At 38.1% G+C, this 12,115-nt stretch overlaps 1 protein-coding gene across 1 annotated transcript in view; it reads right to left on the reverse strand.

Annotated features, from left to right (window-relative positions):
- The window catches only part of b3gnt2b (UDP-GlcNAc:betaGal beta-1,3-N-acetylglucosaminyltransferase 2b), a 32,873-nt gene extending 26,641 nt beyond the window's left edge, over positions 1–6,232 (reverse strand). Inside the window, exon 1 of the mRNA XM_062429956.1 lies at positions 5,991–6,232. The gene's annotated coding sequence lies outside the window, so the exon portion shown is untranslated. The remainder of the gene's footprint in view (positions 1–5,990) is intronic.
- Positions 6,233–12,115: the final 5,883 nt, after the last annotated feature.

Raw genomic sequence — 12,115 nt, forward strand, 5'->3', positions numbered from 1 at the left:
CGGATATAATAAATATAATTTGGGTTGGTTGTTTGGTGATAAAGAAACCTGCCCTCTTACCCCGGCTCTCAGTTATGTAAGAAGTTTGAATGAAATTTGGTTCGACAAAGAACTTCTGTTCAGTTTGTGTCTCATATCTAATAAAATTGATACTATAGACCTGGTGATCATAGTAGTTAAAGTGAGCAGTCATTCATAAATGCTGTGTCTTCATTGGGTGATTACAAAAACAATTCATGCCAGAACAAAGGTAACCTAAAAGGGGAAAAAGTGGATATCATGTGACGACAAAAAAGGAAGTGGGGAAATACGACATCATGCAGCATTGCTAAAGATATTGGTTTGGCCATGAATTACCTTTGTACTTTCTGCAAAAAAACAAAAACAAAACAAAAGTATGTTAACTAACTTCTGGTATGCTGGGCAGTTACTCAATGTTGAGGCTGTGTCCCAAATCAATCACTTGTTCTTTCACTCATTCACTTCTCTCTACATAACAGACAATCAATAACTTACTCAATAGTGAGCAGTAAACTGAGACTTACTAATCATCAATCACCACATCCAGAATTTGGACACTCAAATAAAATGCACCGTGGAGTAAATAAGGAGTGATTTAAGACAGACTGAGTGTCAAATACATGACCTACAAAGCATTTAATAAAAGACTCTTAATATTTGGATGATTAGGCATCTTCTTAGGATCTGTGTAGGTTCCTGTTAGTTTTGTCTGACCTTATTACTCTGATTAGTTCAAGGAGATAATTTTGCTTTGAATCACTTTCAACCTGTAAACACCTGCGGGGGTGTGTAGTGGCTCTGATAAACAATCACATTTGTGTTGGTTTGTATGTCTAGTCTCAAACGCTGATGCTGGGGAAATGATTATTAGTATCCTACATGAAAAAAAATACCCCAAACTATCTGCTTGTTTGAGGAGTGAAAACTGTGAGCCAAGCTCTGTGTCTAAAAGGCTCACGTTGTACTTTCATACATATGGAAACTGAACAGGGGCCACTGTGGTTTATTGAGCACTTAGCACATGCAGTGGAACTATTCCTTGACAGACGACAGCTGCGCTCAGTGTCTGCAGACAGCATCTCATTAGTGCCGTCCTCATATTTAAGCTGCTGATTCTTACACTGGGACATTGGTGACCGGTCAGTGCTGCAAATGAATGTACAGAGATTACATTTACATTGATGTTTTCATCTAGTTAAGATAACAACAAAAGATGAACTCCTCAATTTTTTAAACATCTTGTCAATTCTGAGACAAAGTGGAGGTCTGTGAGCCAGAACCTGTAACAAAAGGTTCAGGCTGACTCCCCTCCTGGCTGGCAGTCAGCTGGTGTAGGAGCAGCCAAATGGGAGTTTTTCAGCTCAGGTTACACAATAATGTTAGCTAAAAGTGAGTCATTAAGTCGAATGTGATCATTTCTTTTGCTGACATAAGGAGAAAGATAGTGGCAGCGTGATTGTCGAGAAATTTTGCCTCAACATACAATTAAATCAGCTGATGGAAACCCTGATGACTGCTGAGTGTTTATTTGGCTGCAATTGTGTCCTCTGCTCATGTTACTGCTAAATCTGACTGTCTTATCTGTTTACCAAGGCTAGTTAGCAGAGTTAAAAAGGGGATGCTCTTTGTTTTATCACAGTCTTACCATCTGCTCAGCTGCTCAGTTTGTTTCTGTGTTGTTCCATATCATAAACATCCACACAATGCCTGTCTTGTTTGCAGACGCGTTAGGCGAGCTTGATTTAATTTGGGAGTTATTAGGAGCTCAGGCTGGTCTGGTTTCACCGCTGGAAAAGTTGCTTGCAATGAAAGCTGGTACTAATAGGGACTGTGGGACAGGCTATCTAAAAAGAGGACAAGGCAAGATTTCTGTAACATGAATGACTACAGTATGGTTATAGTACAGATTTAATGGGATGTCACCAGAATTAGCAGCACCCCTGGGCATCTGCAGGTCTCCCATGTGGGATGTGCTGAAATGACTGACCTTGAAGAAGTGTGAAGAAGTCTATTAGTGAGCTGGATCTTTACAATCAGAGGCAATCGCTTCAGCCTTAAGCCAAAAATGCAGAGATTTATTCATTTAATTTAATCAATTACAAGTTAAACCTTTGAATGCTCATTAAAATAAACTGATTGTACTGATTGATTCTGGTCAAAATGAGTATCACTTGTTTTCTTCCATGTTTCTTAAGGGTTAGGGTTACCATTTCATAAACAAAAAAACTGAAATCAATATTATCTTAATCCAGACAGTACAAACAATAAGAGCATTACCTACTAGGTAACCATATTTTCATGACAATGTTCATGGAAACCATATTTTCCTATGCAAATTGTTCTTTGTCAGCATTAACTATGCGATTTATTTATTTGCCCTTCTCCACCCGTGGAGTTTGTCTGAGACAGCTGTGGGAGAAATTAGGTGTGTTTACTTTTATGCAGTGACTCTCACTACTAATACAAACATGTCTGAATTTTTGTCACATTAATATTTGATTATATAGAGGCCTGTATACTTAATTGTAATTGTATTTTGATTAATAATGCAGCCCTCCAAAAAGGACTGAGCTGAAAAGAGTCTGCAACTAAAAATCACACATATCGATCTGATGAATAATCAGCCTGTGTTGATGTTCTAGGGAAAAACTCCATGCCTTATGCAGATGATTTATTACTCACTGCTATTCCTCTCCGCCTTCCTAGAAACTGTTAGTCAGCTGCTATCAGGAGTGTCTGGACTCATAATGAGGAACAGTTCATTAGGTTACAGATGAATACAGAGGGGGATTAAAGAATTGGTAGGGGAAATGTCTTTAAAAAAAGGGTCACAGGCTTGATTGAATCAACAGGTGAATGCACATTATGTGACGGTCAAAGTGTCCTTGAGCTGGAAACTGGAGCTCAAGCCGACTCGCTGACTGCTGCTGAGCTGGAGGAGATCAGCAAATGTCTCTACAAATGATGAGGGGTACAAATGATTGGCTATTCATGCTGAGTGATGTTTGTTTCTGAATAAAAAGAAGCTCAGTAAGTCCATTTGGGAATCCATGTCAGTGGCGTATACACACAAACTAGCCTAAAAATCATGCAATACTGCAGCGGCTGCTGTCATCTTTGATCATGAAATGAAACAAAGCTTAATATCTGTTCCTCTAAAATAGCAACTTGATAGCGCAACTGAGAAGCTAATTGGATCTTCTAAAAAGAAGCCGTTCGCTAAAACCTCTAGCCGTCACGCACACACACACCAACAAACAGTGGTTATTTTAACTTCCTTCCTCTAATGCAACTAACCACGAGACATATGTACATGCTGTTCTGTACTGGGCTACTATGCATACCATGCGTAGATGCAGCGCAGCTTACAACGATCATGTCATTACAACATGACATGATTCACAGGAGAATAAAGGAGAGACTTGAATCCTGTTGTGCAGAACGGAAAGCTAGAGATGCTACAAAATATGAATCTAAGATCATGTATCCATATGCGAGTGTGAACCTTCCTACCAAATCCAACATTTAAAAAGGGTCATTTGTTAAAGAGCAATTGTTGTGGCAGGGTGCAGGAGAGGGGAGTTAGAAAGCTGCCTGAACATCATGTTAAACTGACAGCTGGACTGCACTTATACATCGCTTTTCTAGTTTTTTGACCACTCAAAAGTGTTTTTACACTACATGTCACATTCCACCATCAGGAGAAAACTAATCATACATACATCCTGTTGGTGCAGCAAAGGGAGCAACAACACATCGACATGTGGACTGGAGGAACTGCTAATCTTCCGATTGGTGGACGCCCCCTCTACCTCCTGAGCCACAGCTCCCTCTATAGTGGTTAGCTTTCCTGCTAAGTGGCAGAACTAAGGTGTGTCATGCCACAAAGTTGCATGATGTCTTCTTTGGCGTTCTGTGTTTCTGCCTTTTATTCAAAATAGTGCACATCCTGCTAGCTATCCAAAACCACACAGTGCACACTTCTGCACGACATCAATTGAGTATTGCTGCATATGCTGCAAAAATGAAAGAGGATCGTGGTTCAAGATCTTGCCTGAAAAGAAAATTTGTTATATTATATTTTTGCCATATTGCTGACCCCTAGTTAAAAGTAAAGTTAGGCTTTTCTGTCTGCTTTCCGACAGCGGTGGTCTAGTGAGGAGAGCGAGCAGCGATAGTGAGAACAAACCAATGATAATCCACCTGACTGTTTCACTGTGGTTACATCCTAAAGCACGTATATAAAGTTAGCCGTTAGACGCTTCACTGTGGAGACCGATGCTCAAAGTTTCATTTTCTTGCCTCTCTTACTCATTTCCACTTTCCATTCAGTCTTTACAGTTCAGCTCCATGTGTTCAGTAGACAGGTGCACAGTAGCAGACAGACAGCATGAAAGGAATGAACACGTACGTACACAAACAAAGGCCGTTATGTACTTTCTCTCACTGCTTTTTATCTTAACAAGTACACTTCTACAGATCCCTCTGCACTGTCTCAGTACTTGACACAAGAGTTTTAATACCAAGGTTATCCATTAGCTGATATGTTACTATCATAAACTCTGTTCTTTCCAGCCTGTTTATTCCTGTAGAAACCTACATTTATTTACTGATCCAGTATGTGCTTAGCTTAGTATTTTCATATTTGTGTACTATATCAATATTAGATAACTAAAGGAAAACAACCATCTACAAAACAGGAGCTTAACTGTTGTACATATTATGTATACAATGAATAAATCCCTAAAATTATGGGGAGAAAAAGGAGTTATTTACATTTTTTGGCTGCTGGGCCAGTGAAAATATACAAAAGGGCCAGTATAATTGATCTACTGGCCAAGTGGGCCACTGGGGAAACTGTGAGGACTCAGCATTATGTAGGGTTATCATTTGGATTATGATCATTAAGGATATGAATATAAATATATATTCATATCCTTAATGATATATATTAAAAAAAAAGGCTTATATATCTTCATTTAGCTCTCTTTCCCTCCATGATATTGACAATCCTATCATAGTTGAACCCCATTTTTATCCAGTAAGAGAGAAACTGCGCCTACCAGAGTGTGGTTTGGACTTTTCCATGTAAACATAGCATGGGACTCAGAGCTGACACACACACACACACACACACACACACACACACACACACACACACACACACACATCTGTATCTGCTGCAAACCCTGGAAAATGTTACTCATGTGATTAAAAACTTTTTATCTTGGAGAGTACATATGGCATCAGAGAGAAATGGAGAGGAAGGAGGAGTAGGAGGAAAGAAGAAGAAGACAAAAAAGCAAGTTTAGCAAAGTATAAGGTTAAAATGTTGACAGAAATAAAAATAAAGAGAGTGAACAGGCAGGCAATAAAAACACCGTTCAATTTCTCTCCTTTAAATATTGGATTAAAGCCTACTATTAATGTTTGTGTTTGTGTCTCCAACGTTACAGAGACACTTATCACTGAGTGTGGTATAAACCTTATGTTTATACTGACCTTTTACAAGCTGAAAATAACTATTCCCATTACGGATTCATCTACTTGACATTTTCAACAAAGTCAAAACCTTGTTGAGAAATGTTGTTCTTTACCCCCCAAAACATAAAGACATTACGCTTATGTTAGTATAAAACAGATAAATGGAAGTTTCTGGCTTTTATTTAGTAGTCTAACATTGGCTACAAGTCTTTAAATGGATGTAAAACACTAACATAAGTGTAACTACTCGAAGCTACTGTTGCCATAAAACACAGCGTAGTTGTAACATATGAGTTTTAATGTTTTACTTTCTTTTACTTGCTCTTTATAGTTTATATAATCTTCCTATAATGAGAATACCGGAGCTTAGTCACTATAATTACACATGTCTGTTATTTAAAAGCGGGTTGTTTTCATAAGAGGTTGTTTTTCTAACACACACACAGACACACACCGACACACACCCAAGCTAAAAGTGAGCATACCTTTTTGCTGAGCAGGTTAGCTCACTCCTCGGAGCTGTTTGATGGTCGTCGATAATTAAAAAAAACACACGTAGCGTCCTCTTCACAGAAACTGCTCCTGGGTGAGTAAATCTACTCGGCTGCTTTGAAGCCGCCCTGCCTGCTTTTAGCCCCAACAAGTGAGTCCAGGAACAGCGGAAAAGTTAAATAAATCCATGTGTCTTTTTTTTTTTTAATGTCGGCGTCTGAACGTCGTGAGCTGAGTTGAGTTTGCTCTGTGCAGACGACTGAAACACTGAGTTGTACGCAGAGGGGTTGTCTCTATTTCTCTCACCCCGAGGAGTCGCTGCCTTCAAAGAGGCGGAGCAAGGTGGGCCCTCTCTCTCTCTCTCCCTCCCTTTCCCAACCTCTCTTTGTTTCTCCCTCTTTCTGGGCTTCAAGGTGCTTCAATCAATGGACCTTTCACAGGGTAATTAGACCGATACCTGGCTTGGTTGTACCAAGTCAATGTCCGTAATTAACCCTTACATACTGTGTTCATATTCTAACTCATAATAAGTCTCTACTCCAATTTACATTCATAAATTCCCCCGTCAGTCTATATGATTAATCCTTATGTTTGATTAATCTTATGGGGGGGGGGGGGGGTTAAAAAAAAGAAACACAAGTCAAATTTGTACATTTGCATATATAAAAATGTGTATCTGATGCACAAATAAAAATAAAAAAAAAGTGATACATTTTATTTCCATTTTTGTAGACTGTGGGTCACATTAGGAAAAGCATAGATGAGAAAAATGTGTATATGGTGTTTTACAGCCCTCAAATGTAAACAAAACTAAAAAAAAAGACCCTGAACAGTATGAAAGGTGTTAAATGACATCAATTGTTCAAAATGTGTCACGGTGCTTTTGAAATTTGACATAGTGAATATCATAATGTTCACGGTACAAATGGAAGTAAAGCTGACCGTGTAGATAACCAATTGCAGGTAAGGTTGTCGCTCTTACTCCAAACACACACAAGATGTCAGGCTATCGTTCTGTCAAGTTGCGTAGACTTTACACATGATAATTAGTCCCATATCTGGCTTGGGTGTGACATTCATTGTTCAAATACTCATATACAAATGCACAGCAGTGTGTTAAAGTGCTTCGAAATTTGAGATAGTGGATATTATAGTGTTCACTGTACAAATGGAAGTAATGCTGACCATGTAGCTGACCAATTGCAGGTAGGGATGTATTGTTAACAAGAACTGGCATCCATTGTTCCAGTGCATATACACAAATTGCACAAATTGCAAAAATCTAAAAACACACTATACAAATGGATGTAAAGTATAGGGTATAAGGTATAGCTGGCCAGTTTCAGGTAAGGTTGTCGCTCTTACTCCAAACACACACAAGATGTCAGGCTATATTTTTGTCAAGTTGCATGATAATTAGTGACATATCTGGCTTGGTTGTGTCATTGTCTTTAATTAACTGACATTCATTGTTCAAACACACATATATACATATGGACAACAGTATCAAGGTGCTTTGAAATTTGAGATAGTGTACAAATGTAAGTAAAGCTGACCCTGTAGCTGACCAGTTGTAGGTAAGGTTGTCTCTCTTACTCCAAACACACACAATATGTCAGGCTATATCTTTGTCAAGTTGCATTGACTTTACACATGATAATTAGTCCTATATATGACTTGGTTGTGTCAGTGTCCCTAATTAACTAACATCCATTGTTCAAAATGCAAAACTAGGTGTCAAGCTGCTTTCAAATTTGTAAGATAATTGTAAGATGTGAGATAGTGGATATTTTACTGTTCACTGTACAAATGGAAGTAAAGTTGACTATGAAGCTGACCAGTTGCAGGTAACAATTTATTGTTAACAAGAAAGGGGATGTGAAAATGTCTGTTTGTTAGCCTGTGCAAACTATGGCAGTCGAAGCTGAATGTGGCCCTTGTTTGCAGCCCAAACTAAACTGATTATTGACATTTTCACCTGGCTCAGTTTGTCACTTATTAACTGACATCCATTGTCTAAGTACACATGCATGACAGTGTCAAGGAGACTCAATGAGGCACATCTGTTTCCATCGTGGTCTTTAAAAAAAGAATCCAAGCAAAATTTAGATAATGAATATTATACTGTTTACTCATGTTTATATTTAAGAAGAATGAGGATGCAATTGTTTAATTAAGTTTGTTAATGTGTGCCAACTGTGACAATCATTGACATCAAAGCCAAAACAAACCTTATTATTGACACCTGGCATCCTTGTCTCATTGTCTCTGATGAACAGTCATTCATTCTTAACATAATTCATTTTATGAGCATAACTTTACACAAACACACCCAGGTTGACAGTTATACCTAACTGAGCAGGTTAGCTTATTATGAGCAATAAATAGTAATCAATAAAACTTGACATCCTAACAGAAACTACTCCGGGCTGCATGAACTCACTGGGCTGGTTTGTAGGCGTCCTTCAACCTTAAGTCACCCCAGGAACAGAACAAATGCACAAATCAACCACAATGTGGTGACTCAATGAGGCGCACTTGCTGCCATCGTGGCGCTTTCAAAAAGGTTGTGAGAATAGTTAGATTTATGTAAATGTGATGTTTATTGTTTTAAATCTGTACTTCCCATCATTCATAAACATGATGTAAGGATTTTTCCTCTTCTGTGTATCGCATCTTTCAGTAGGAAGCGCTATGAATAAAAATGAAGGCCTATTATAATTAAAATGGACAATCTTTACAAAGGGAACAACAACCATGGCTGTCAATTGTTAAGCAGGAAGTGTTCTCAGGACTTATACAGTATCAGTTTTCGGCTTGTAAATAGCGTTCATGTCAACATTCAAGTTGTAATTATGGCTGGGAAACTGATTTTTTCCCGAAAGCTCCAAAATATGCAGCTTACTAGTATTTTATCTTTCGAATGCCATCCTGATTGCTTGTTTGAAGCCAAATTCTTTTGACATTACAGCCGGAACATACCTTATTATTGACACCTGGCTTCTTTGTCTCATTGTCTCTGATGAACAGACATTCATTGTTAACTTAATTGATTATTTTTATGATCATCACTTCACACACACACACACACACACCCATGCTGAAAGTTATACCTTACTCACCTTACACTCACCAGTGGTAAAGATTCTCATTTCTATTCATCAAACCTGACATGAACTCTACATTTTATCTTTCGAATGTCATCCTGATTACTTCTCATGTCAGAAATGCAACCTCACAAGTTCCCTTAGATGATTGCATTAGTGATTGCGTCATTTGGTTTGGCAAGTTTTAAGACCTCTTTGGCAACTTCATTTAGAAGTGAGTTCCTCTTTACTGTAATTTTACATTCAACACTCAAGAAACGTATTCTCTGCATTTGACTCATCCTATATACGAGAAGCAGCGGGCAGGGGTCAGGGTCCAACTCCAGTTCTTCAGGGGCGCAGACAAGAGTATTAAACCCAACATACATGTCTTTGATGGAGGAAGGAAACTGGAGCACCCAGTGAATACCTACGCAAACAACAGCAACAAATGTATAGTGGCTATTTTCAGCAAACATAAAGACTTTGACATTCAAGGAAATATGATAATTTGCTTACTTGATTGATACCACTCTCAGAGGAGCTAGAACCAGGAGTCAACTGCAGTTTGAAAAGAAAACCCATCAAAGATTTTTCATCAAGCGTTCAGGCAGCTTTCTCTGGCTTTTTGCTAAATTACATGCAAACAGTGACTGTCATCAGTCTGTGAAATGAGTTACACCTATTACAGTTCACAAATCACAGCAAATTTGGCAAATAAGGTCTGTTTCCTTTAGTTTTTATTGCCATTATAGTCTTACTTGCTTGCTGCAAAGATTAAACCAGAGGTGACATGTCTGGGCATTATTATCGATTCAGAGCTGAAATGTAATTCCCACTTAAAGAAAGTGACCAAGACAGCTTTCTATCATGACGTGGCTTTTAGAATAGATTTTGAGGGTCTTTTACTTGTTTTTAAAGCTCTGAATGGTTTTTGGGGACCGGCCTACATCACATACACTCTCTGTCATTTTATAATCCCTCACGAGAATAGTCTACCCAAAGCTATAAGAGATGTGAGCTCGGTGAACATTTTTAAATGACAGCTGAAAAAATACAGTATCTATTCAATTTGTTTTTTAATTAGTGTCATTTTAACTTATTTTTACTGAATGTATTTTTTTTTAAAACTAATTGGCTAATTTATCTAATGCTGTTGTTTTATTATGTTTTTATCTGTAAAGCACTTTGAGCTACATGCCTTGTATGAAAGTTGCTCAATACATAAAGTTTATTATTATTATTATTGTCATTATTATTGTTATTTCTGTTCAAAAAACATTGCTATTTGTTATTGTTTATGAAAGGAAAAAACAGTTACTGTTGGTCAATTACAAAGTGTTTCTGCCTCCCCTGCAGTATTTATTAAACAAAAACCACAAATTCAAACAAAAACAAAGAGAGTATTTCCTCTTTACATATTTCCTGTCTAGGAAAAGAAGTCTGGTTATTCTCCCCTTGAACTGATACTTCATCCTGTATATCCTGATCCAGATTATACTCCATCCATGCTAACATACTGTATGAACTTGTTGTCCCTGTTTGTTCTTACTTTAACCTGACACTTCAGCAGCAGAACGTGCACTGAACGTTGCTGAAGGAACCAAACAAGAAGCGCTCAGATGGCAGTTGGAAGTTGGAGGTATGTGTTTGTGTGTGTGTGTGTGTGTGTGTGTGATGGGTGTGGGGGTCTTCCAAACAGCAGGGGGCCAGTCCCCAGGCTGTCTACTCCTAATGACCCAGGCCAAGACAATGGGGCTGTGCTGTGTGGAGAACTGGAGCCTCTACCTCTCTGTGGTGAACAGACACACAGCTGGTCACCCAATGGAAACAATGGACACCCTGCCTCATACATAATCATCCTGAGGTGCACATATAAATACGTTGCACTTGCACTCACTCATCGCGGTTGTGTGTTTTGAGGTGGCGATTTTTCCTTTCTGCTCTCACGGCTAACACCATGCTGCTTATTACAGAAGTGAGTCAATATTTCATCATAGGTTTGTTTGTTCACTGATGTACAGATATGACTCTACAGATATGACTCTACAGATATGTTTGAAAATATATAAAATACTCTTAAAAATAACTCTTAAAAATACCTCAAAACAGTTCAAATACCTCCTTCAAAATCTAGCTACTAGCAGGTGAATGTGAAAACAGCTTTCAAGTGTCAAACTCTGTACATAAATATTAAACTGAAGGAATAAGAAGAAAAACACATTTTTGAGAGGGACTTTAAACATTTACTCAAAAACAACAAACACAGAGTTAACGGGAGTAAAGCTGACTATAAATTACCAGTTACAGGTAAGAATAGTTAAGCTGTGAAAACTGTGGCAATAAAAAAACATGTGGTGATTGTTATTGACTGATCATTGACATTTTAAGAAAGCTAGGTGATCAATGATCCACAGTTCATCTTCGCAAATACTTAACTTCTTTCAACTGCCCCTAAATGGTTTATAGTACTTCTTGTTTTGAGGAAAGCTGATGGGAAAGGTTTCCCCCTTGGCTCCCCAGCTCCTTCGTAGATCTAGTCTTCATTAATCCTCCAGCTGCAGTTAGTAGCCAATATTTACACAATTTGAGAGAACTGTTGGCTTTTAAAGGAAAAGGCTGGTGGTATTAAAAAACTATCATGTTAATTACAAAACAGCTCATTACACCAAGCAACATGTTCCTTCATGACAATGAACCCACACACTGTAGGTTTTTTTGATCAGTCCAACCTACGCCGTCCAGCTGCAGGAAATATTCACTTACAAACTGAATGTGTAAAGAAAACAAAAAAAAACCCAAACACGCTACTTCCTGTTTTCTAAAAACTACAGCGTCCAGCTGTCAAAGTGGAATTTTTTGGCCTTTTTAAAAATGAATCATGCATTTGTGATTCCATTTTAAAAATCATCAAGAAAATAAATGGGCTTTAGACTCATTAGGGAAGTGGATACAAAGATGCAAAATAATGCCAGGCTTATACTTTAATGGACATGATGGAATAATATATATTTGTCCAATTAGGGCTATCA

The sequence above is a fragment of the Scomber scombrus genome, chromosome 12 (assembly GCF_963691925.1).
Source record: "Scomber scombrus chromosome 12, fScoSco1.1, whole genome shotgun sequence".
Lineage (NCBI taxonomy): Eukaryota > Metazoa > Chordata > Actinopteri > Scombriformes > Scombridae > Scomber > Scomber scombrus.